The 27,490-nt window shown below is 48.4% G+C and overlaps 1 long non-coding RNA gene across 2 annotated transcripts; it reads right to left on the reverse strand.

Moving 5' to 3' along the window:
* Positions 1-8,175: 8,175 nt before the first annotated feature.
* LOC311606402 lies at positions 8,176-19,239 on the reverse strand. Of its 2 annotated transcripts, XR_014782337.1 has the most exons (4): positions 19,109-19,239; positions 16,716-16,813; positions 11,249-11,350; positions 8,176-9,604 (listed from the first exon to the last, which is right to left on the reverse strand). It is a non-coding gene; the product is annotated as an uncharacterized lncRNA (long non-coding RNA). The 2 variants fall into 2 exon arrangements; XR_014782338.1 differs by lacking the exons at positions 16,716-16,813; positions 19,109-19,239 and adding an exon at positions 11,458-11,649.
* Positions 19,240-27,490: the final 8,251 nt, after the last annotated feature.

The following is a 27,490-nucleotide window of genomic DNA, read 5'->3' on the forward strand; positions in this document are numbered from 1 at the left end:
GTAGGCGATGACTTGGAGACATTTTTGTTTGTTTGTTTTTTGTTTTTGTTTTTCGAGACAGGGTTTCTCTGTGTAGCCTTGACTGTCCAGGACTCACTTTGTAGTCCAGGCTGGCCTCGAACTCACAGTGATCCGCCTGCCTCTGCCTTGCAAGTGCTGGGATTAAAGGCGTGTGCCACCATGTCCGGCTGACTTGGAGATATTTTTAAAGAGTTGTTGCTATCCTGGTACCTCCGACCCTTGCTGCCCCCTCCCTGCCCCCCCACGGCCGTTCAAGGTGTTCCTTTACCACTTACTGTCATGTGTTGCCTCAGGGGAGGAGCAACATGCCAAAAAGCAACAAAAGGGGTTATTCTGGCAGTGTGAAGGTTTCCACTCAGGCATGGGGAGAACTACAGGCTCAAGGCCATCTTGGCCTATCTAGAGCTCCAAGTCAGTTTGGGCACTCAGGAGGCAGAGGCCGGTGGGTCTCTGAGTTTGAAGCCAGCCTGGTCTACAGAGTGAGTTCCAGGACACCCAGGGCTACACAGTGAAACCCTGTGGGGGGTGGGGGGAGACCAAAACCAAAATCAAAACCAACAAACAAAAAAAAAGAAATGCCTTACAGTTGGATCTTATGGAGACATTTTCTGGGTTGAGGGGCCCTCCTTTCTCACGAGTCCAGCACGCCTGCTGTTTAGGAACACTGCTGGGGACTCACTGGGAGCTGGTGATGAGCCAGCACAGGCAACAGCTGGGTTTCTCAGAGGAGAGGAGGCAGGTGCTTAGAGACCCGATCTGTCAGCACTGTTTGGACCCTGAGAACGTACCTGACTCTGGTAAATAGGGACTCTGAGGTGTGAGGGCTTTTGGACTGGTTCAGTGTGTAAAGAATTTCAGTGCAAGTGTGAGGAACTGACATTGAAATCCTAGAACCCGTATAACAAGCCCGGCACAGTAGCCCACATCCGTAATGTCAGCAAGCCTCTGGCAAGATGGATGGATGCATAAGGCAGGAAAAGTCTCCGGAGTGCAAGGGTCAGCTGGCCTGGCCTATCAACAAAGAGTCTCCGCCTCATGAAGACTGACACCAGAGGGTGTCCTCTGACCCCAACGCAAGTATCGTCCCCAACACATAACACAGTCATGCACATATACGCACACCACACACAAGATTTAAGAAAAATCTTGAGGCATGCGTGAACGCAAGCCGTGTTGAGGAAGAAAAGCATTTCCTTCTAACATCTTGTGTTCAGTGGCAGGCTGCTGCAAGATAAACAGATTAAGGGGATAAACAACAGGAACCTCACAGAAATAAAGGCGAAATCTCCAAGAAGATGGTTATAGGTGATGGCCCCAGTGTTTATTATTCGTTACTGTTTGTTATTTATTTTAACAGCGTTGTACCCTGTAGCCCAGACTGCCCTTGAACTCACACTGTAGCCCAGGCTGGCTTTCAACTCACGCAGTCTCCCCTACGTGATTACAGGCGCTGATACACCACACACCCAGCCTCCTACACCATTTAAACCAAGGACAATCTATACGTGGAGAGTCTGAGGGCAAAAGAGAAGGGGGCGCAAGTCTTTAAAGGGGTGTCAGTTGTGGGTAGGTCAGCGCGTAGCGATCCCAATAGTGGAGCTGTTTATTTACGTTGCTGGGTTAAGGCAGGGCCTCACACATGCTAGCCCGAGCTCTGCCACAGAGCCACACAGCTCCTGCCTGAAAGTCAAGCCTGTGCAGGCCCAGCTCAGTGCTCACTTTCTATCTTCTTCCTGGCTACAAAACCAAGAGGGGGGGAGGGGGAGGGGGAGGGAGTGGGCGGGGCTTACGCACTCCTCATTTCTCAGAGGCTTCTGCCCTTAGTCACAGATGCCACGTCTGTCTGATTCTCCGTGGATTTCTTCTCACACAACCCTTTTGCTAAGAGGTGATTCGAAAGCAGCATGTTCTGCCCTCAGCCACAGTGGGTGCTGAAGGAAGGAAGTTCCGGTCTCTGGTCTTCAAGAGGATTCTCTCAGAATAACCCTGGCCCAGCAGAAAGATTTGCAGTGGGATAAGCCACGGCGGCTGAGATGAACTTAAAATGTGAGCAAACATGTAGATGAGCCCCCTTCCATCCCCGACCACGGGCTAGAGATCAAATGGGGGGGGGCTCAACTGGGGGGAGGGCTTGCAAATGCTAGGCAAGTGCTTTATCCCCAGCTGCATCCCAGCCCTGCAGAGGAGTCTGGAGAACAGAGGGCTACTGTAGGGAGAAGTTGCCAGGCCCCAGGTGCCACAAGGAATTGTGTGGGAAGGATTGTAAGCTTTGTCACAGGTGAAAGCAGTCTTGGTGGGCTTTGCCCTTGGACACACCACGGATACTCCCTGAGATTAACCTTGAGATAGACTGGGTGGAGCCATCCTGGGCCTGGAATTCAGGAAGGGGACTGAGGGACTCCACCTGGACTATTGTGTTTCCAATCGACCCTCAATGGTCAAGGGAAACCGCCCCTTGCGTGTGAGAGACAGGCAGGTGGGGAGGACAGAGAGGAGCAGCAGGATCAGACCGGGCTTGAGCGCATGTGGATTGGGAAGAGGATCAGCGCGCAGGCCAGAGACACCTAGGGACCCATCCGGTGGAACGGATACCAGAAGGTTCACTCTTGTCTCCCTTTAACCTTTTTTCCCTTTTGTGTAAGCGAGTTGGGTTGTATAATAAAGTTTAATTGTTAAGAAACAGAGCCAACAGAATTGTGGTGAAAATGACTTTAAGATTGCCCCTGTGACAGGTCAGTGGCACTTGCTGACTGACGTCAGTCTCTGGAACCAACGAGGTGGAAAGGGAGAATTAACTCCTGCCAGTGACTGTTCAGCCCTGGAAGTGGCCGCTGTTGATTCTGGTGTTTGAAAAGGAAGTTAAGTGGCTTATCAGCACCACTTAGATAGGCTGATAAAAAAAAAAAAAAGCCAGTGAAGACGGGCCAAATTGTGCTCCAACAAGACCAAGTCCTCCCATGGTGAGGCATGTACCATGGCAAGCATGAGCTTCCAAACATACCCCCCCTCATACACACACACACACACACACACACACACACACACACACACACACACACACCAAAAGCCAGAGAGATGGTTCAGTGGGTAAAATAAAAGTCTTTGCCACCAACCTTGACAATCTGAAGAATTTGAGTTTAATTCCCAGGACCCACACAATGGAAGGAGAGAACTGACTCTCACAACTTGTCCTGTGACCTAAACATATACAGACATATATACACGTGCACACATACATGTGCACATACAGAGGCGCAGATACACACATACACATGAAACACCCATACAAGCACACACATATACATATACACATGTACACACTCATAGATGCACAGAGACGGCACACATGCACATATCACACATATATACACATCCACACACACACAAATATGTTAACAAATGTGATTTAAACATTTTAAAGATCATAGATTTGGGCTCATGTCAGAAAGCCTTCATATTAGAGGTGTCTGGGCTGCCGTGTAATGGTGGAGGAATCGGGTGGCTAAGAAGCACAGCCAGCACCTCAAGTCTTGCAGGCATCTGGCTCAGTGGCTCCCAAACCTGGAGCAGACAGCAGCTCCCAATGGGAGGACTAGGCTTCTTGTTGGAGCACGGTTCAGCCTGTGTTTGCCAGCCTTTTTATCAGGCTAAGTGGTGTTGATATGGCCACTTAACTTCCTTTTCAAACACCAGAATCAATAGCAGCCACTTTCCAGTGCTTGAACAAGCTCATAATTAAGCCTCAAAGTGACTGGGAGGGAAGACATCAGGCCAGTCTGCGTTCTAACGCTCGCCTCATCTGTGTCTACAAGAGACAGGGGCCGAAGACATGGCTTAGTGGGCAAAGGTGCTTTCCACACAGCCTGTGGACATGAGTTCAATTCCCGGAACTCGTGTACAGGTGGAAAGAGAGTATTAACATCATCAAGTTGTCCTCTGACTCCACAGTCACACAGGGGCATAAATGCTTCCCCCACATCATCATGCCCTCACATACACCACACCTGCACATTGCACACACACACACACACACACACACACACACTGAATATATATGCATATGTATGTATGTATGCATATATATGTGTGTGTGTGTGTGTGTGTGTGTGTTTTTAAAGAGAGAAAGATGGAAATGATTCTCCTTCATTGTATCTGAGCTGAGACTCATCTGGCTAAATAGGACCCTAAATAGCCACAAATGACACGGTAGCTCGGGATGACTTGTGCCTTTGACCTAGCTCTTAGAATGCTTGCTCATGGGACATATACTCCCAGCATATGGCTGTCACCTAAAGGGGCTGCACACGGACTCCCTTGGCGACAGCCCCAGTCAGCATTGGTTTAACAAAGGCCTACTTGAACATCCAGCCCAATGGGGATGACACTCAGCAGCCTGAGAGACCAGGAGAGGCCCACAGGGTCCTTGATGGTCACAGCGAAGCATTGTGGCAGGGCTTGGTGATACACACCTGTAATCCCAGCACTCCTGAGGCTGAGGCAGGAGGGTTGTTGTATGTTCTACATATTGAGTACCAGAGCAGCCTGAGCTCCGTGACAAGACCCTGCCCCAGACAATGAAAAGTCATGAAAGAGGGGCTGGAGAGATGGCTCAGGGGTTAAGAGCACTGACTGCTCTTCCAGAGGTCCTGAGTTCAATTCCCAGCAACCACATGGTGGCTCACAGCCATCTATAATGTCATCTGATGTCCTCTTCTGGCCTGTAGGTGCACAAACAGGCAGAACACTGTATATATAATAAATAAATAAATCTTAAAAAAAAAAAAAAAGAAAAGTTCTGAAAGACTGGTGAGCAAGAGCATGATGAGGTCAGTGTGAAGGAAATGCAGGTTGAGGCAGACAGGAGCGCTTCCCTTTATCCTGCCCTCAGCTGGGTGTGTGAGAAAGTGATGGGGATTCGTTTTGGATTGCCTAATCCTGGGGTCAGGGGGTCTTGCTGTCAAGGCTTGGTTTTTTGTGTGGCAGGATGCCACTCCGTTGCCCAGGCTGGCCTTGAACTCACGATGGCCACAGGCCTCTGCCTCCTGAGTGCTGGAGTGGCAAGCATGGGGCACCCCAGGCTTTAGCTATCCTCTTCCACCTTCTTCTCCTTCTTTTTTGGTGTTTGGTTTTTGGAGACAGGGTTTCTCTGTGTAGCTTTGGTTGTCCTGGACCAGGCTGGCCTTGAACCCAGACATCTGCCTGCCTCTGCTGGGGATTTCTGCACACAGACGTGGCAAAAACCACACCTTCCATTCCCACCTGCCTTTTTCCTCCTGTGAGCTCTTCCCTGACCTCCCCTAGCTTTGGTCTCTCATCTCTTCTTGTTCTGAACATGGTTCTCAGAATCCTGGAGACTCCCTTTGAGTTCCAGTCAGTCAGGGACTGTTCTTTCTCTTAGTGACGTTTGCCATTTAAAGTCTCTATCTGCCGTAGTCACAGAGCAGAGGGCTTGGTGATGGCCTGACAACAGGACGGGTTGCTCCCCTCTCTCACTGGCGGCATCATGTCCATCCTTCCCCAGCCCCCACAGGCCAGACAGGAGGAGCAGGTGCTGAGACAGTGGGAGTGTGTCAACATGCTGCCCAGAGCAGGGGTGTGGATCCCACCTCCCTGATGGGGTGCCAAGGATGGGCTATGTTAGGCAGGACCGTTGCTACTTTGTAAAACCTTCTCCATTTTGGTTGAAATGTGACAATTTGCTACAGTCATTTGGTTCCCAGACCTAGCACCGGTTGTTTATCTATTGCCTTCCCTGCACCGTGGGCCCCAAGTAATGGCCAGTAACGAAAAATGACACTGGATTGTCTACGTTCTTTAACTGCCAATGCCCAAGCAATGGACAACTTTGGACAAAAAAAAGGATGGGGGAAGGGGACTTTCTAGCATCCCTCCCTTCTATCCTAGAGCACAAGTGAAGGCTCTGATTTTTTTTTTAATGCACATGAATGTTTTGTCTGCATGTGTGTCTGCACTATATGTGTGCCGCATGCCCTGGGAGGTCAGAAGAGGGTGTCAGGTCTCTTGGAAGAGGGCATTGGATCCCTTGGAACAGAAGTTACAGTAGCTATGAGGCATCATGTGGGCACTGGGAATTGACGATGAGTCCTCTGGAAGAGCAGTGTGTTGTCCATCTATCTCTCAGGCCCCCAGGCACTAATTCTTTTTTTTTTTAAGATGTATTTATTTATTACATATATATAGTGTTCTGCCTGCATGTATATCTTCGCACCAGAAGAGGGCACCAGATCTCATTAGCGATGGTTGTGAGCCACCATGTGGTTGCTGGGAATTGAACACAGGACCTTTGGAAGAGCAGACAGTGCTCTTAACCTCTGAGCCATCTCTCCAGCCCCCAGGCACTAATTCTTACAGAGCTCCTCTCTGTGGGTTTTCCTCCACTTGTTCTTCTAGTTCGTTCGCTCTTTCTTTCTTTCTTTCTTTCTTTTTCGAGACAGAGTTTCTCTGCGTGTAGCCTTGACTATCCTGGACTCACTTGGTAGACCAGGCTGTCCTTGAACTCGCAGAGATCCACCTGCCTCTGCCTCCCAAGTGCTGGGATTAAAGGCCTGCGCCACCACCGCCCAGCCATCCTAGCTCTTTCAAGCTGCAGAAGTGTGCAGCTTTCCTGCGAGGGACCAGGATCGTGATGGAATAGCAGGGAAAGGCTCAGGCCTGTCGGACTCACGTCTTGAAACTGGGGAGAACGTAAGAGTGTAAAGTTGAGTTTGAGAGGAGCCAAGTGCTCTAGACAGATCAGCTCTGGTGTCTCTGTGTGACTTAAGACAGCTCTGTCTCTGTTTTCGTCTTACTTGGTGGCTTCCTCATTGAGCCTGAGGAGAATGGCGGCGCTCCTGGTCACTACAGATGCCTTCATTAACTCATCTGGTACAGTCCGTTTCTGGGACACTCCAAAGGGAGGAGGCAGACCAGGCAGTAACACTAAAGACCTTGGAAATGGACTTCTCCCCTCGGCTTTACCGTCCAGACCGGGATGCCATGGACCCCAGCCACTCCTGGCTCCGCTCCGGGCTCCACTCCAGCCCGGTGTGAAGCTGCATCTGGACACCCCCAAGAGAAGCTGACCCAGGAACCACCCCCCCACCCCACCCCCGCCCCGGCTGCTGATCCTTGTTGATGTGGGGTAAGGGAAGGTGAGGATCGAACCCATGGCTTTGTATACACTAAGCATGTTATACCCCTGAGCTATGCCTCTAGCTGGGACCAAATCTAAGGCCTCACTCCGGTATGTTAAGCAGGGGTTGAGCTCAGCCCTGAGGGCTTAATCACTTTGCAAAGGACCCCATCTCTTCAGTCCACCATAGTGAGGGGCAGGTTTTGACGTGAGCTTCTGGGCGGGGCACAACTGGACTCCACCTCTTCCCACCCCATTCCGTTCCCCGGTGAACGCTTGCCTGAAGCTTTCATTTGAACACAGAAAATCATACCTTTCAGTTTTTAGAATTAAACAGGGGACTTGGCTGGGTTGAAGAGTAGCTTTCTCAAAATTCAAGTCCACTAGGAATTCAGACCATGACTTTGGTTGGTAACAGGGTCTTTGAAATTCGCTCAGATGAGGTCACAGTGGATGAGCTAAGGGCTCCAAGACTAGCGTGACTTGGTAAGAGGAGGGAAAATGAGACCTGGAGACACACACACAGGAAGATGGTGGTGTGATGGAGACGCGACTGGAGAGATGGATCTACAATCCCAAGCATCCCCAAGATACCAGAGGCAGAAGCAAGGAAGCTTCGCCACCCAGCTCCCAGAGGCCAGCGTGCCTGGCCGTCTTCAGCATTCTAGCATCTAGTGTGATGACATAATGTTTCCATTGTCTGATGTCCCCAGTTCAGAGCGATTGTTTTGCCGGCCCCACGAAACTAATACTGGCACTCCTGGCTGGCTGTAAAAAAAAAAAAAAATGAGACAAAGACACGGGCGCCCTCAGTGCCATGAGGGCTTGTGGTGGAATGCTTGCCTAGCACGCGTGGCACCCTAATGATTCCTAGCACCACATGCACTGGGTGTGGTGGGACACATTTAAAGCTCCAGACTAAGAAGATGGAAGATGTGGCCAGGAGGATCCTGTCACAACCAGCGTGGCTCAGGGACTGACCTAACTAGGGCAATAGAAAACGAAGAAAGGACCAGCACACATACAGAAAAGCGAGAACTGAAGCCCTGGCCTCCGGTGGAGACACATCGCAGCCACTTACAAACTCGCTATTTTATTTTGTACATCTGCATTGAGGAGGCAGGCTTATTGTGTACAGTTGAATAAAGAGGCACGTTCAGCTAATCTTGGTAGCGGGGTGGTCTCTGTGGGGGGACAGTTTTAGGCTTTACACATCCTGGGGGAAGACGCTACCATCCACATTTTCTGCCTAACTGTCAGCATGTGCACACAGACAAGGGAAGGCTTTGCCCTTCTGAGGCACTGGGGTCCTTGCATGGCCGTGCCACCACGCCCAGCCTCGCAAATACCATCTTGTCTATATGGTATAATACCGCAGCATAGACACAATCCAAAAATATAGGGGCTTCAAACAAGCACTGTTTTGCTTGCTTACAGCTCTATGAATCAGGGATGGGTTCGTTGGATGGCTCTCCCGAGGGCACTGGTTGGCAAGGTTCACAGCTGCACTCCGCTGGGTTGGCCTGGCCTCACTGAGAAATGAAGAACTGTCTTCACATTCCTGCTGAGGGCAAGAGAAGAGACTTGCCTGCTAGGATAGATGACTACAGAGTTGGCGGGGTGAGTGACATCGGGGTAGGGGTGGGGACATATGCCTTAGCAACAAGCAGGAGCCACCATGGGGTCTAAGCAGTGAGCTGCAGGGACACAGGCTTTGCTAAGCCCAGTGGTCTTCAAAAAGTAGCAAAGTAGTTGGGCTCGTTGACACACACTGGTAATCCCAGCACTCAGGGAGGCAGAGGCCGGCGGATCGCTGTGAGTTCGAGGCCAGCCTGGTCTACAAAGCGAATCCAGGACAGCCAAGGCTACACAGAGAAACTCTGTCTCAAAACAAACAAACAAACAAACAAACAAAAAAACCAACCACCACAACAAAAATAAACAAAAGTAGCAAACTTTGAGGAGTTCCTTGTACCACCTCACGATGGCTCTTCTCAGTGGTCCTGGACGGGTAAAGTTTCTGCTTCAGCCATCTTGATTCTCCTACCTCACCCTGGAGTAAGACACGAGAGGGACAGAAGAAGAACGGGTAGGCTGGGCTGTCTCTCAAGGATAAAACACTGACCTAACATTTGTGAGGTCCTGGGTTTGTGGGCCTAGCACAAAAAAAAAAAAAATAATTAAAAAAAAAAAAGCAAAAGAAGAGGGTGAGAAAAGGTGATTGCCAAGACCAATCAAGGGAAAACAAGCTTTAAGTTGAACGAGACAATTGGGTGTTTGGTTGAAGCAGATCTGCCCTTCAGAACGTCACCCAGAGGAAGGATCCAGCAGAAAAGAACCAAGGCCATTTCCAGGGTGATGGTTTGTCTTGTTGTCAACTTGATTGGACTGAGAAGTACGCAGGAGGTTCTCCCTGTGAATGCCAGAGACCTTGTCCGACAGGCTGGGGTCCTGGATGGGATAACAGGCGAAGAAGCATGAAGTCACTGTCTCCCGGCTGCTGTGAGGGGAGCAGCTCTGTTCTCGTGCCTTACAAGCCATGATGCTGTGCCTCACCACTGGTCCAGAAACAATGGTGTCAGCTGACCATGGAATAAGACCCCCCTAAAACTGTGAGCCAAAATAGATTCTTCTTCCTTTAAAACGTTTCTTTCTATTGGATGCTTTCAGATTTCAGGCACGGGCCCAGCTCCATGCCGTCGGTGCTGACAGGACTGCCTTTAGCCTCTGCCTCTCATGTTCTTTCCTAAACAACAGGACAGGGCAACACTCCTGCTACTGCGCACCTTACTATAAAGCATCTGACTTCTTGGTTGGCCCTGATGTCTCTCCAGCTAAAATGAGCACCGGTGGGCCCAGGGGTTGTGTTTCTCCTAACCTTTAGCACAAAGGCTACTGAAGCCGGTTGTGCTAGGGTATGCTTGTAATGTTAGCTCTTGGGAGGCTGAGTTCAAGCCTAACCTTGTATATAGTGACACACTACCTCAAAACAAACAAACAAACAAAGGAATGGCAGGGGTAGGGGAAATCATAGTGGGGGACCATATGCAAAGCCCTGAGTTCAACCTTCTATCCATGAAACCAAAGTAAAAAAGTTATAGTGAGAATGAAAAACCTATGCTGGGCGTGGTGGCACACGCCTTTGATCCCAGCACTGGGGAGGCAGAGGCAAGCAGAGCGCTGTGAGTTCAAGGCCAGCCTGGTCTATAAAGTGAGTCTAGAACAGCCAAGGCTACACAAAGAAACCTTGTTTCAAAAAACAAAACAAAACAAAACAAAAAACAAAAAAACTAAAAACAAAAAAAAACAAAACAAAAAAAAAAAAGGAAAGAAAGAAAGAAAGACCCCCAAGCACCAAAGTGTGCAGCGATGGCCTGAGGCCCAGGGCTTTAGAGGTTCGAGCCCCGAACTCCTTGTGGCCTTAGACTGAATCCCACAGTGATGGAAACTGGCTACAAAGATCACACAAATCTTCCTGTTAGCACAAATAACTCATTAACCTAGACAGTCCACTTCTCAATCCGCTCAGATATTAAATGCTCATCAAACTTTGCGGGCAGGTTCAACTCAAGGGATGTCGACCCTGGGCAGGAGTGGGGTAGGCAAGGACACGTCCTCCCTCTAGAGGTGGAGGATACCTCCCTGCCATGTACTCTTTCCAAGGAACGCTGGGATGTGTGGCACCCCAAGCTGAACAAAGTGACACACTACATGAAGACGCATGCCTCTGCTCTGTAAGTGCACACTTACAGATAGATGCTTCTAGATTTTAAGACCTTCTACCTGCTATGGACAGAGTGGTCCTTCCTCCAGAGGGCCTAGGCATTTCCAAATAACAAACTACAAACAAACCGTGCCATGGCACACTGGCTTAGCCTCTTTGTTCTCCCAGAGGTCCCTTTTCCAAGGATGTCTTTGGCATCTTTTAAATACCTGCTTAAGCCAGAAACACAAGAAAACCTTATGTTTCTAAGCCTAGTCAGGTGAAGTTGGTCAACCGTGGGCCCCTTTTCTTGGGCACACCAACTTCCTTCTCCCCACTGTCTCTCAAGGGACCTTTAACGAACTAACTCTGCCCTCTGCTTGATGCCTTACCTCACCTTCCGTGCTGCTCTGTCTGGGCTTTCGAACCCTTTGCTTGAAGGTTGATCCTGCGTGTTTGTTCCACCACCGGCCTCTCTCTTCCTCCCCCATACACTGTAAACACCAATTCCAGTTAAAAAAAAAAATTTTTTTTTTTCTCCGCAGTTCACAGTCAGCATACACTGCAGGGCTGGGTTGCTTTGCTTCGAGTGTGTACATACCGTTCTTGGAAAACTGTACTCGAGTCTGTAGACATGCCAGCATGGCTGATCATTTGGGGTTGTCCCAGCCGTGCCACGGATGCTGGCTCACCCTTCTGGATAGAGCAGAGATCCTAACTCTAGTGCCAGTATCCCCCAGACATTTTGAGTTTATCCGAGTAGCAATGTACTGATGGGGGGAAAAAAACTCAAGGCACATGGCGGACTGATGTGGAGCAAATCTTCTATTAAGAAGCCTGATGGGAGGTGGGGGTTGGGGGGGGAGGGGAGGGAGGGGACAGTTGAGGAGGATTAAAGCCAACAATCCTGGGAGGTCATCTTGGAAAATTAGGAAATCCAGATCTTTTTTTTTTTTCTTTTATAAACCTCAAAACTTGCTGCAGCTCCATCTGGCTCTCATTTTCAACCCCTCGTCTCTTACAGAAAAGGAAGGTGGCGTTAAAACTAAATGTGAGCCCTTCTAGAAATAGAGCGAGCGTTCCTTTCTTTTAGTCTGGTGGCAGAATTTTCTTTACACCATGAAAAGCTGTGTGGGCTATCTTTTTCTCTAAACACCCAGATGCTGATGTGGGACTCCCCTCCAAATAGTTAATCTCCCCAGTGGACTGACTCCCAACAACCCACGTTTCCTGTTATTTTATATGGCCGAGATCTGTAACTGGAGCTGCTGCCCAGGGTTCCACTACCACCAGCTGAACAGTTAGGGCCTCTTCTGGCCAAAGAGAAAAGCAAAGTGCTCTCGGGTACTTCTGTGTTAAGCTTTTACTGGATGCTGAAGCACCTCGTTTTGTTTTTCCAGCATTAGCATTTGGAAGTGTCGCCGCCGTGCCACAATAAAAGACATTTTTCGAATGGTTGGCTCGTGTGGTAAGCTGGTATTTGTGAGTTCCTAAAAACAGCAACCTCTTAGTTATCTGCAAGCCAAAAAGCTTGAGTGGTTGCGACCCATTTGCCTCCTCTGCTTCCTTACCCTGGAGCTGGAAGTTTAGAGTCAAGGCTGGCAAAGCATAATCTGGGGGGCTCTGGGTTTGGGGGTGTTAAGGTGACCCCCCACCCACACACACCATTCCCTTATTCCAGGCATCTTTCTCCCGGGTGCTCACAGGCTGGCATTCTCTCAAGATCATTAAGTTGAGTCTGTTCTGTTTCAAACCCTCTCCACGTGCCCCTCCCCCACTTGACATGTCTGCTTGTGGCCTGCCTCCCACATTGGACCAGACACACAGCTTCCTGCCTCCCCTCCACCTTTAAGGATGCCATCCCTACTTACTCTCACCCATGGTGGATTCTTCCTGCCCTGAGCTTAGGCTCTGTATGGTAACATGAATCCCAGATGCTCCCGCTCCTCCCAGCCTCACACTCTACAGTGTCTCTGTCTCCTCTCCTGTATACTGGCACCTACACCCTTGAGCATCTCTTTTTGGTTTTTTGTTTTGTTTTGTTTTTGTTTCTTGATTTTTTTTTTTTTAAAAAGTTATTTATTATTTATACAGTATTCTGCCCACACGTGTGCCTGCCCACCACAAGAAGGCACCAGCTCTCATTACAGGTGGTTGTGAGCCACCATGTGGTTGCTGGGAATTGAACTCGGGACCTTCGGAAGAGCAGATGGTGCTCTTAACCTCTGAGCCATCTCTCCAGTCCTGTTTCTTGATTTTTTGAGGCAAGGTTTCTTTGTGTAGCCTTGATTGTCCTGGACTCGCTTTTGTAGACCAGGCTGTCCTTGAACTCACAGCGATCTGCCTGCCTCTGCCTCCCAAGTGCTGGGATTAAAGGCGTGCGCCACCACCGCCCGGCCATGTGAACATCTCTTTAAACCCTGGCCCCTCTTCTCTATTATTTTTTCTTTTAGAGACTATTTTATTTGTTATATTTATATGTGCTTGATGTGTGTGAGAGAGGATGTGGGTGTGGAGGTCAGGAGACAAGATGAGACAGTTCTCTCTTTCCACCTTCATGCGGGAGAGGGAACAACCTTCACCATCGTTGTCACCGTCGGTGGTGGCGGTGTCCTCAATCCTTGCTACCCAGATCCACTACCCAAAATGTGTAGTTGAATTTTTTTTTCATAAGTTTGTCCAAGCCTCGGGCCATGGATGTGCCTCCCAAACTTGGTACCCTATCTCAGACTCCTACTCAGCAGAAGATACAACCAACACCCCCAATTGCTCAAGTCAGAAACCTAAACATCCTGACTCCTTTTCGTAGTTCTCAGACAATGGATTCTTTAGCCCTGGAAATTTTAACTAATTATTTTTATTTTATGTGTTTGAGTGCTTTGCCCGAAATGGATGTAGGTGTGTAAGCCTGGCGCCCGAGGAGACCAGAACAGAGCACGCGATCTCCTAGAACCAGTTACGATAGTTCGGAGCCACCATGCAGAAGCCAGGAATCGAACCTGGGTCCCATGCAAGAACGGCAAGTTCTCCTAACCACTGCGCCATCTCTCCAGCCCCCAGCCCTGTAAGTTTCTCTCATATGTATTTACCCTTCCCACCTCCGTGCCGATTCTGCATCCGTGGGCTCCATCTGCTTTCTTCTCTGCCACTGCAGTGATGCTCCAAGCTGCCCTCCTACCTTCACCCTCACTCTCCTCTGAACTGTTCTCCACCGTGTACCTCGCCACACACCTCTCCTGCTGGGAACCTTTTGGGGTACCTTAGACTGGAGCCCTTGCTCATCCTCTTCATGGCGCCCCTCCTTTCCTGGCATGCCTGCTTCCAGCTTGGATAAATGCCTCATCACGGGTGTTGAAGGACTCAGGTAATTGTACAAATGTAACTCCATCTTGTGACTAGGCGGGAGTTTCTGTCTTTCAGAGTTTTGTAAACAAAGTCCTGGAAAAGCCATAGCCCTTGGGCAACCAGTCAGGTACCCCCAGGACACCTGACCTGAGGAAGATAAAGTTGCTTAGCTACCAGTTTGAAGAGCCCCAACTCCTTACCAGAGTCATGTAGCTTCAAGAACGCCTACCAGTTCAGGCCAGTTTGAGCCAGTGCAGAGAGCCCGTAGCCCTGGACCAGTGCCCTAACTGGTCCCAGATGTACTTGTACCCTTGCTCCCGATCTGTGCCAATAGAAGTAAAGATCACCTAACCCACCGTTGAACTTCCCTTGATTCCCTTTTTTAAAAAAGCCTGCTTGCTCAATTCAGGCTGGGGTCTTTCTGCCATTTTGCTTTGCATAGGCAAGGGCCCTGGTGCACTGGATGTCTGCAGAATAAAGGCTCTTTGCTTTTGCATACAACTTCGGACTCCTGGAGGTTTTTTTTTTGGGGGGGGTGGCGTCTTCTGGATCTGGGCATAACAGTGTGACTGTTCAGGGGCAGGAAGACTCTGAAGGCACAGGAAAAAATGGCTTCTAGTGAAACCCAACCAATGATCAGTGAGCTGGGGCAAGGTGGGCAGATTAATTGCTTCTTCTCTGCTTAGATGTTCTAAGAAGCAGCCAGGCAAGGTGGAGCATGTCCCAGCACTAGGAAGCTGAAGCAGGAAAATTACCAAGAATTTGAAGCTAGCCTAGGCTGTGAAGTGAGACCCCAAGTTTAAAAAAAAAAATCTGAGGCATGGCTTTCCTTATAAATTCTTTAGGAAAGTCCTGCGTCCATGTCCCCTCAGACACCTCTGGCCTTTCTCGGCTGACCAATGTGACCTATAGCTCATCTTTCTTATATTGCCCAGCAAATGTTTTCATTAATATTATTTTAATTAATATGCATTGACTAATTTTAATAAGAAACGTCCCAAGGAATAAGGGAAAGGACAAAGGCAAGGAGGAAAAAGAATCTTTATCTGTGTGGTGGCGCACATCTTTAATCCCAGCACTTTGGAGGCAGAGACAGGTGGATTTCCGTGAGCTCAAGGCCAGCTTGGATTACAGAGAAGAAGAACTGTTACACAGAGAAACACTATCTCGAAAAAAAAAACTTTATCTATGCTTGTCCTCCAGTTGCGTAAACCCTTCTCAAAGGACAAAGATCAGTCAGTAGGATGGCTTTAGGTCACCTACAGATTTTTTTTGTCATTTTCCATGAATTAGCCTTCTCCACTGGAGCCCAGGAACTGTGTGCTCCTGGTTTTATTTACTCCTCCCCTCCTTTTTTTTTTTTTTTTTTTTTTTTTGTCTTATCTCAGAAGCAAAGCTGTTCTGGAAAGTTGTGCCTGCAGAATCAGGTCCTGTTATCTGTGTCTCTTTACTGTCACTGAACCCTATTCCCCACAGCAGGAAAAACATTTTGCTTTATAACAAAACCAAAAAAACCCTCCACTTCCCCCCTTTATTTTATGTGTATGAATGTTTTGCCTGCTTGTATACCTGTGTGCAATTCCCTCAGAGGGCACAAGAGTGTTGGATATCTTAGGATTGAAGTTTACAAAAAACTGGGGCTATGGTGGGGCACACCTTTAATCCCAGTACTTGGAAAGCAGAGGCAGGCGGGTCTCTGTGAGTTCGAGGCCAGCCTGGTCTACAAAGAGGATTCTTCTTACTCTCTGAGCCATCTCCCAGATCCCATTTTCCTTCTAGTCTAACTAGCCGGCTTGCCCCAAGGATTCACTGTCCTTGCTTCCTGAGTGCTGGGATCACAAGCAGCTTTGCTTTTTGTGGGCTCCAGGGATTTGAACTCCTGTCCTCAAGCTTGTGTGGCAAGGGCATTATCCACTGAGCCATCTTCCCACCCCTGTGAAATCTTATCCAAAAACGTGCATGTATTGGCAAAGAACATTACTCCTGCTAAAGGAGTGTTTCAAAAGCTCTTTAATTGCTATTAGAGTAGTTGAGTAAAGCCAGGACTTTATTTCCCTACCTGCATTGTACTTTTGGGAGACCCATGGCTTTACTACCTAGAGCTGGGAAGATATTACTGTAAAAATCCAGCTGTTGCCTAAGAAAAGACCTGCATGCTTTGGGAGAATGCTCAGTGGGGCCATGACTGCTACATAGACACTTAGGCTACTTCTTTCACAACTTGAAGGCTGCTTTTCTAAATAGTTTGCTAGTGCGTGCCAATACAATAGATGTCCGTGGCGTGAAAAAGTCCCCAGGATACCAAAAACATCAGGAAACTGTGGCTTGTTACCCTATAGCATTGCCATTAAAGTCATGACCTTCACACCAAAGAGTGGGCAATTTGCTCTCGTCAAGACTAGCCTTGACCTTTTGGCTTTATCTCAAGGTGATCAGTATGTAGGTAGGTGATAGATAGATAGATAGAGCAATGCTTCAATTAAGAGGAGGTCTGGAGTAAAGACTATCGCCTACCCTCTCTTGCAGCTAGATGTGGCCCAGCAGTGGAATATGGAGACTGTTGTTGAGTCTTTCAATGACTTCAAGAAACAGGATCAAACCCTCTTTTCATCCTTTGGGGTCAAAGGCCTGGGTTAGGACAATCAACAAATGCAGATGAAAAAGTCAGGGTCCTTCCTAGAACAGGTGTGGTCCTGTGTGTCCATAGTCCCAGTTACCTAAAAGGCTCAGGATGGAGGATAAGTTAGTCCCAATAATTTGAAAGGAGTCTGGGCATTAGGCTGAGACTGTATTCTAAGCTGAAAAGACAGAGTCCCTTTCCTCTGACCAGAGGCTGCTGGGGTGTTTTGAAGGAAACTCTATACAATATGTGATTTTTATTTATTATATATACAGTGTTCTGCCTGCATGTACACCCGCAGGCCAGAAAAGGGCATCAGATCTCATGATAGATGGTTGTGAGCCACCATGTGGGCGCTGGGAATTGAACTCAGGACCTCTGGCAGAGCAGTCAGTGCTCTTAACCTCTGAGCCATCTCTCCAGCCCCTGCAGTATATGATTTTAGCTGTGTATACTTTGATATGCGTGATCCAAAATGAGGGAAGAATTTATTTTCTTTTCTGTATGTGTGCATGTTCACATGTGTGTGGGTGAACGTGGGTGTTTCAGTGTACATGTGCTTGTGTGTAGATGGCAAGATGACAATCTTGTGTGTCGTTCTTCCTCATGTATTGCTCCAGCAGCCTTTTGCTTATCCAGTCTCTACCTTCCCTGCACTTGGATTACAAGTGTGTGTGCATCACCACACCCAGCTTTTTAATGTGGGCTTTAGAGAGGAAATTCAGATTCTTGTGCTTGCAATGCCTGTGCTTTACTGACTGAGCTGTATCTCAGGATAGCTGTGTGGCCCGGGGTAGCCCAAAAATTCAGTCCTCTAGCCTAGGCTTCTCATGTAACTGGATGAGTGGAAACACTACACTCAGCTTTTAGTGTGTGTGTGTGTGTGTGTGTGTGTGTGTGTGTGTGTGTATGTGTATATATATATATCATGCTTGTGATTGTTTAAAAACCAAGTGACAATACCAAGAAATTATATATCAGGACAACTTGCATTAAGATAACTCCTTTCGGGGGCTGGAGAGATGGCTCAGCGGTTAGGAGTACTGGCTGCTCTTCCAAAGGTCCTGAGTTCAATTCCCAGAGACCACATGGTGGTTCACAACCATCTATAATGAGATCTGGTGCCCTTTATGGTGTGCATGCAGGCAGAACATTGTATAAATAATAAATAAATAAATATTTTTAAAAAAAAGATAACTCATTTCTGGGACATAGCTAAAGAGTTAAAATCCTCCTAATAGTTCAAATTGAAAACTACAGGACACAGATGCACACGCCTTCATCCTTAAGATGTCTTTGTCTTGAAGAAACTGATAACAAGATGATATAGCCTCCTATTCCTCCTCCTCTTCCCTCTCCTTTATTTTTTATTTTTTGATTTTTGACTTTCCAAGTAGAAACAAAGTAGAATCCTTTTTTAGCAAACCCTGGTTCATGTGCTTGCACAGCAGGCATTTTAACCACCAGTTATCTCCCTAGGCCCCTAAACCTCTTTTTTTATTTTTTCTGGACAGGGTCTTATTGTGTAGCCCTGGCTAAGCTGGCACTTGCTGTGTAAACCAGGCTGGCCACCACACACTCACAGAGACCCACCTGCCTCTGCCTTCACAGTTCTAGGATTAAAGGTACATACCACCAAGCCGGTGTGGTGGTACATGCCTGTAATCCCAGCACTCGGGAGGCAGAGGCAGGCAGATTGCTGTGAGTTCGAGGCCAGCCTGGTCTACAAAGCAAGTCCAGGACAGTCAAGGCTACACAGAGAGACCCTGTCTCGAAAAACCAAAAAACAAACAAATAAACAAACAAAAAGGCATGTGCTACCATGTCTGACTCCAAAACCAAATTTTAAGAAGAAAAGAAAAATATCCAGTTAAAGGAAAGTATCATACATAGTGCTTTGAGAGCCACAGTGCAGGGCTCTGATTATGCAGTGTTTTTTCTTTCTTCCTCCTTCTTTTCTTTCTTTTTTCTTTCTTCCCTTCCCTCTCTTTCCTTCTTCCTTTAAAGAAAAAACAGTATCCCGGGCTGGAGAGATGGCTCAGTGGTGAAGAGCACCACCTGCTCTTCCAGAGGTCCTGAGTTCAATTCCCAGCAACCACATAGTGGCTCACAACCATCTATAATGTGATCTGATACCTTCTTCTGCAGATAAAGCACTCATATGCAATAAATAAAATAAACCTTTTAAAAAAGAGAGAGAAAACTTACTATTAAACAAACAAACAAACAAACAAAAAAACCCCACAGTATCCCACTCTACAAAGACGGCTGGAGCATTCAGTCTCACCTGTGACTCCCAGTATATGTGCAAGATTAACAAGCTGAATACTGCAAATCTTAAACAGATGAAGAAGCATAGTTGTAAAGTTAAGTCCAGGCCGAGCCATCGGTGGCACAGGCCTCAGTCGCTCGGCTCTGTCTCAAGGTGACTAATCTACAAGAATGATTTATGTCGAGGAGCTGTGACGTGGCTTAGTAACAAGCCACACGGCACAACAGCAACCCACTTTCCCGCTGTGAAAGCAACTAGCATAATCACCTCATGGCGACACGCTGCCAATGGTGTCTTCTAAAGAAACTATTTCATTACTTGATGCTTCAACGGCTAGCTAAATATTTACACACCGCACAAGCACTGTACTCAAAATTTACAATAGCAAAGCAGCCTGCAGCAAACAAAATATTGATTGAGTCATAAAAACTCAAGGTTATTAACACCAGGGTCTCCCTGCTATGTATGCATCAAACTAATTGTGAGACCAAGGGATGCAATTTCTGAGACAGTTACCAGCAATGGGGGCTTTAATGACTTTCTCATATGGTATTGAATACAGCAGTAGCTGCCTGAACCAGGAGACTGGGTGGGGTCCCTGCCGAATGCCAGAGTTAACCAAAACACTCCTCTTCCTAAGCCTAGATGACTCCTTCTGAATCTAGACTTATGCACACTCCAAATGTGAAACTGTGTTCCTGAGTCTCCACATGTCTCCAGGCAGACATCTCTGATGTACATACGTGGCCAGCATTAAAGTCTGGGGAAGGAAAACAAAGTAAGTGTGAGTCATCAAACAGTGAACTGTATCTCCATCTACCACGTCCTCTGGGATGGCTTGACCCTGCAGACAGGAATTCAGGTCCCTTGCCGGGCTAGCTGGGAAGGTTCGTGTGCTGGGGGACGCTGTGCTCCTGTGACGTCTGGTTGCGTTCGAGTAGATGGATGTCTGCCTAGCTATAGAGCTGAAGGCTTGTTGAATAAATCTAATAGGTCCCTGTGTTGTTATTTAGGAGCTAGGGTGACTAGCAGGAAAGGCCTCTACTACAAATAACTTTATTCGATACCAAAGGGTAAATAGTTGGAGGGAGGATTCAGGCAACATTTCCCCCACAAACTCAGGACGTAGCTGGGTGTGGCTCGATCAACTGTCACAAAGCAAGATGTCTGGAACTTGGGGATCATCACAAACGGTGCCCCAAGTCAAGTCTGGCCACCATCCCCAATAAACCTGTAAAAAGAACCAACAGAAAAAGATTATTCAGTGTGGCCACAATAGGAAGAAGGACAGAGAGTCCCAAGTCTGTCTTCACGGGCCTGACATAAGATAAAATTTTAAATAGAGGGCCAGTCAGGCTAGGCACATCTAAGCATCCTGGTCAATGTATGGTCACACCCAGCACTAACAGTCATTATTTGGGTTTCAGCCTCACCCTGCCAGGTGGTTTGACAAGTTGTTTAGAACTTTTGACATGTCTTCCCGGGGAACGAGTTTCCTCTTTGGCTGTTGCCTTTTTCTTCTCTCAGCATGAGAGTGCTGAAGAAATCCCAGTTCTCTGGAGTTCATTGTTACAACAGTCTGATAGACCGAGAGAGACACAAGCGTCTCTTTAGAATATCTTCACTTCTGCCAGGCCTGCTACAGATGGACAAGGAGGAATCAGAGCTGCGGAGCAGACTGTCAGCCTACAGCAGGGGTGGGGGGTGGAGGTGGGTTTTGGGGGTGGGGTGGGGGTGGGGGTAGGGGGTGCTGCTACAGGAGAATGAAGGCTTAGCATCTGGCCTGCAGTGACCCAGGCCCTGTCTGTGGTGCCAGCGGGAGACAGCAGGCACGGCCACACAGAGCAGCCAAGGTGTCCTAATGCTGCAGGACCAATAAGCCTTCCCAGTGAGAAGTCACTCCGCATACTTAGACATTAGTAGAGGGGAAAGCTCTTTAATAGTGGTGTGTGATGGGCTCTGGCAAATGAACAAAAGGGAACTAGCCTCAAACAGAAGAACTTGGCCAACTTACTTAGGCCTTCCGCTTCTGCATTCCCAATGCAATGTCATCCATATAATCCTTTGGGTCCAGGCCCCAGGTTACACTTTAACAGAGACTGAAGACCGAATTATTTCTTGGGTACACCCGTGTCGTTCTTTGTGAATGGTTGTTACCTGGGGTCATCTTGCCCACCTGGAGATTTGTTTTTCCTGAGAAGAGCACAGACAGACCAGGACTTAATGGTGGCTATTTTGGGGTTTGGGGTGGCAGCTGGGGAAAACTCCCTTCCGAGACAGAAGCTTAAAATGTAAGCGTTCTTTTCTGCACGTGCAGGGAGGCAGCCAGTTTAGAATCTGAACTGCGTTCCCGAAGGCAGATTGTACAACAGTTTTTAAAGGATGGGAACAGGAGCAGGGTGGGGTGCTGTATTGGCCAGTCATATTTTGATGCAAGGGGTTGAGCAAGGAAGTAAACGTGGGCGATTGGGCGTTATCCAGATCACGGGGTTTCAGGACCCTCAGCTCAGCTTTTTGCAGTCGCGTCTTCTCCTGGAATTTAGGATGACAGGGGAACAAAGGCATGGGCAGCTTTAAGTCGAGGCAGGCAACACATTTACAACCTGTGTGTCTTAGTTCGGATAACGGACAATGACAGCTTCCCTCTTGCATCCTTTACTGGCTAACAGACAAACATGAAACACCCAGGGGAAGAGTGGGTTCCGGGCCTGGGACCATGAACTCAGTTTGGACTCTGCAGCAAGACAGAAGTTATATTCCTGAGATGGCCCAGAAAAGTGTCTGCTAACAGCTATGACCCTGTGCTGCCCCTCCAGCTGCCCCTCCGAGGCCTGCTCACTGGGGATGGGCCTAAAGGCCAGAGTTGCCTCCTTTTGTTACGGGAATGGAGCCTAATTAGAGATAAAGGCAAGTTCGGTGTGGTGGCGGTGCACACCTTCAATCCCAGCACTCAGGAGGCAGAAGCAGGTGGATCTCTGTGAGTTCAAGGCCAGCCTGGTCTACAAAGTGAGTTCCAGGACAGCCAAGACTACACAGAGAAACCCTGTCTTGAAAAACCAAAACCAACACCAACCAACCAAACAGCCAAACAAAAATCTGTTATGTTATGTAAACATGTTTTTGTTTTAATCCCAGGTGTGGGATATGAGGCTGCCCTGGTTTTATCCACAGCTGATAAAAGCTTCATTGACTTGAAGAGGAACGTGGTCTTTGCCAGCTGAGATAGTTGAACTGGTAATGCCCAAGTCATGAGACCCGCGCCCGCACCCCACCCCCAAGACCACCAGGAATCAGCTGGATGCAAATCACAGAGAGTCTGGTTTATTAGTCAAGCTCAGAGCCTGGACCATCAGCACGCCCACCGCCACCCCCATGCCTGTGAGTAGGGAAGATCGGCCCCTAGTGCTAGGGGGACAGGGTTTTTAATGGAAAAAAAACTTCAGGCAGGGGTTTCCAAGCCTTGCTGTTACATGGTAGGTCAGAGGGGTACAGGAATGTTGCCCTTTAAGCTGATTGGCTGGGATAGTTGGAGGAGAAAGAAGGCTGCTGGTTAGCTGGACTGCTGGATATCCTGACGACTGAGGTTGGTATTGCACCCAAAGAACCCTACGACTCTAAACAACCAGAAGTAAAGAGGTCTATGTCCCCTGTCCCTTCTAACCTCCTTTCTCTCCTACCTAGTGTTGGGGTGTTGGTGGAAGGGAGGTAGAAGCACTAAGAAACGCAAATAAAACATTTCAAAACTACGGGCCTACAGTTCTACTTTGTATAACATTGTTTCCTAAGCCACACTATTAGTAAATCCTTTATAGCCTCCGTTTTCCTCCTTGTAGTTTCTCCTGCTTCGCTAACAGACAGGAAGTGAATGGCACTCAGTAGGCGGGAGCTCTGAGATGGGCAGCTGTTTCCTCTGAACTGAAACATTCCCTGCTGGCTGGAGGAGGGCAGCCCCGTAGACTCAAGGAGCTTCGGAATCCGGAGGCTCCAAAAGGCAGAGCTGCCAGGAAGGCTTCCCTTACTGGAAGCGGTAAGCAGCTGCGGGGTGGGCAGGCTCTCTGCTTGTCCGTTAGGATGCGGAGCTCCATCGATGCAGCTTTCACGAACTGTCACCGCGCTGAGCTGCTCCTCTCAGGTGCCTTTAACTCACCCATGCTCTTGTAACTCCAGTAAACTCACTGACTCGTCAAACTAGATTATGGTAACGCTATCTCTTTGGTCTGTTGTTGGTGCCCTATGTAGGATGGGAAGACATTTGTTCATATATCCCCAGGAAAAACTTAGACACTATCATGCTATTTAGAAATCTGAAAAGATGCCGGGCACACACACTCCTTTGATCCTAGCACCGGGGAGGAAGAGTCAGGTGGATCTCGGTGAGTTTTAGGCTAGCCTGATCTATACAGCTAGTTCCAGGACAGCCAGGGCTACAACAAAGAAACCCTGTCTTGTGGAGTGGGGAGGCGGGTGGGAAAGAAAGAAAAAGAAAGAAGAAATCTGATAGGATCGTGGTGTAACCCAGGCTCAAATGGTAAGCAGTTGGAGACCCCAATAACCAGCTAGCATACGCTAGCTGCACTAACAGAGAGGCCTAATACAGCACAGCCTAGGTAATACAGAATTTTCTCTCTCTTGTACAACAGTTGGAAACCAGGAAGGATGCTCTCAGCTCCATGAGGTTCTCCCGGGACCCTATCCACCGCACACAGCTTCCACCTTGTGCCCAGGGTTACTACATCAGCTGTTCTTCACTCCTGGTAACAGCTGACTTCCCCAGGAGTGCAACACTGAAGTTATAGCCCATGGGGCAAAGGCCATAGAGGGAGAAACTTCGTGCTATGGTCTGAATGTTTGTGTCCCTTGCATCCCTCCCAGGCCCCCCCCCCCCATTCATATACTGGAATTCTAGCCCAGGAGATAGGGTCTGTTTGGGGGGTGATTAGGTTACAGGTTGGGACCCTCATGAATAGGACCAATGCTTTTTTTTTTTTTGAGACAGGGTTTCTCTGTGTAGTCTTGGCTGTTCTGGACTCGCTTTGTAGACCAGGCTGGCCTCGAACTCACAGCGATCTGCCTGCCTCTGCCTGCTCAGTGCTGGGATTAAAGGCGTGTGCTACCATTGCCTGGCTAGGACCAATGCTCTCATCACGAGGGCAGGGAAAGGCTCCCATCTCTGTCACCACCAGAGGACAGGCTGATCCAAAACCTGCCAGTTCTTTGCTTCTGTGCGTCCCTGCTTCCAGAATTGCAAGAAACATTTCCACTACACTAAGGAACAGAATGAAGTTGGTCACACTCTGCACCCTCTTCAGTATGGTGCACGGCAAAAAAGCAAATAAAAGGGATAGAAATACGAGAGGAAAAAGTCAGACTATCCTTATTTGCAGATGATACAAGTCTATGTGTAAGAGAGGCTAAAAAATCCACCAGAAAATTATTAGGTCTGAAAAACACTGCCAGGGAAGTGGCAGGGTACATACATATGGCAAACAGCTGGGCTGTGGTGGCCCACGCCTTTAGTCCCAGCACTTGAGAGACAGAGGCAAGTGGATCACTATGAATTCGAGGCCAGCCTGGTCTACAAAGTGAGTCCAGGACAGTCAAAGCTACACAGAGAAACCCTGCCTCTAAAAATAAAAAACCAACCAAACAAAAAACAACTGACAGGGCTGGGATGGGAGTCAGGGGCTGATCACTAACGGCCTTGGAAGCCGTTTCTGAAAGCTGAGTTTTGCCTTTGAACAGTGGGAGGGACATGGAAGACTTTCAGGCGAAGGAGCAACATGCTTGGATTTGGTTTAAAACAAAAAACCAAAAAAACCTAAATAAAATAGTGTAAACGGCTTGGAACCGGGCTGGGGGGAATCAGAAAAGGTCGGCACTGGGAGATCAGAGGAACAGGTGGAAATTCAGCAACTGCCTGAACCTCAGCGTTGACGGTGGCAGCCCGGAGAGGTGAAGGTTTTTCTCTTGCTTGTTGTGGCTCAGCGTTTCACTCTGCAGCCTCGGCCAGCCCGGGTCTGAACTCAGAACGACTCCCTTGCTTCCACCTCTGCGGTGCTGGGATAATAGGCATTTCCCCAGCATGCCTGGGCTGTAACGTGGGCAGGTGATTATGGAGTCGATCCGAGAGGACAAGATCAGATCTTCCCGCGGGCTTGGCTGGGTCCTAGTCACTTCATATTTACCTTTACTATCAACTGTATGTGGTCTGTATAGCCTTGCAGTATTTTACAGGGAGGAAGGAGACTGAAGCGACTGTGCCCAAACAGTTCCTGATTGGCTGGAACGGAGCGAGGAAGGCATGCAGGATGGATGCTGGAGAGACTTTTTGAGGTGGGTACTGTAGCCCGAAAAGAAGCAGGGCTGTCCAGGAGGCTGAGCAAGAGGTCCCCTGGGAACTCGCTGGGCTCTAGAGGAGGAGACATACAGTCTTATCTCCCTATGGTCCTCTTGGTTTTGTTTTTCGAGACAGGGTCTCTCTGTGTAGCCTTGGCTGTCCTGGACTCGATTTGTAGACCAGGCTGGCCTCGAACTCACAGCGATCGGCCTGCCTCTGCCTCCTAAATTCTGGGATTAAAAGCGTGCGCCACCACGCCCGGGCCTTCCCCATGGCCCTCTTAGAGAACGATGCTTTACTACTCTCTTCCCTACGGGCCTATATGGAGATGTCGGGTGGGAAACTGGGTTAAGACTGTGGATTCTTTTTAAAGAGGCGGGCTTGTATCCAGCTATGGGTGTTTATCTCTTTACATGGGCAGCCACCACCGCCGCCGCTGCCACCACCTCATGCATTTAATTGTCATGTTTTGCATGTAAAGCCCTTTCTTTGGCAAAGGATTCATCACCCAAGAGACCAGAATGAATCAAGTAAATATGTGCTTGAACAGTCTCGAAAAATCTGCAGTTTAGCCCAGGAGACTGGAGAGGTCCCTGTCCCCCTAGGGAAGCAGCAATTAAATGGGGCTATCCAAATATGCATTTTGTGTACCTGATTGGCCCACGGCGTAACTATGTGCTTTAAGAATATTTTAAACATGTGTCCGACATCCCTCCGCACTGTTGCAGCCCGTCAAGTAACGCTACACTTGGAACATGTGTTCTGCATAGTGAGTTGTTTTATAAACCCTCGTTAAAGGGAACTGAAGCAAAGGTTTCAGAGGCGTTTCTGCCAACCAAAGGCAGACAAAGCTAAACGAACCAGAGCCGGAAGTGGTCCACGTGGAGCTTCTTCCTTGCCTGGCTAGTGAGCCCCTCAAGGGTGAACCTGTACCGGCGGGAGGGGTCTTCCAAGATCCTGAGACCCTTTCCGTAGTCCAGTTAGAAACTGACAGAAAAGGGAGGAGAGGGACAAATAATAAGGCAAACGCTGGCTACGGCTCCCTCCCTCAGGGGAAAGTCACATGGCTCAGAGGACAATGAGAAGCCGGTGTTCTGGCAGCTGCTTGGCAAGTGGGAAAAAGAAGGCTCCGGTCTGGCTTTCTCTAACAAGGGGTGGGAGCAAACACAAGATGACTTGGGAACTTGAGGAGGGGGGCTGTCACTCTGTCCAGGGCCCTCCTACAAAGCTCAGAATGGGTGCTTGAGGTCAGTGGCTCCCTGGAGTTCCCTGTGTGGTCTGAAGACACTGCTGTGATTTCAGAACTCTTGGCCCAAGACTGCTGTTACAAGGACACAGCAGCTCACACAAAGCCTTAGTTTTCTGAGTATTTCAGCTTCTCCTAGGTCTGTGAAAGTGCGGTTTGCATATTAACTCTTTCAAGCTACAGGGGACTGGCCTCCACTGAGCTTGCCTTTCCCTTCCGCTAGATTGAAATAGGAAGGAAGCAAAGCAATTGTTAATTTTTATTTTATTTATTTATTTATTTGGTTTTTTAAAAAAGGTAATTTTTTTATTTTTAGCACATTGGTGTTTTGCCTGCATGTATGTCTGTGTGAGGGTGGCATATTCTGGAGTGACAGGCAGCTGTGAACTGCCATGTGTGTGCTGGGAATTGAACTCAGGATCTCTGGAAGAGCAGTCAGTGCTCTTAACCACTGAGCCATCTCTCCAGGCCTTATTTATTTGGCTTTTTGAGACAGGGTTTCTCTGTGTAGCCCTGGCTGACCTGGACTCACTTTGTAGACCAAACTGGCCTCGAACTCATAGTGATCCGCCTGCCTCTGCCTCCCGAGTGCTGGGATTACAGGTGTGCGCCACCAAGCCCCGCTGCAGAGCAACTTTCAAACTGAATGGATTTGGTGAAAGGACAGGACGGTAGCATACTCAGACAGTGTAGCTGGGACTGCGTTTTAATAGATATTTATTTATTATTATTATTTAATATATATATTTATATGTGTATGGGTGTTTCGCCTATATGTATATTTGTGCACCACACGTGTGTAACGATGCCCTCA

This window comes from Acomys minous, assembly GCF_964271855.1.
Source record: "Acomys minous genome assembly, chromosome: 10".
NCBI classification, from domain to species: Eukaryota; Metazoa; Chordata; class Mammalia; order Rodentia; family Muridae; genus Acomys; species Acomys minous.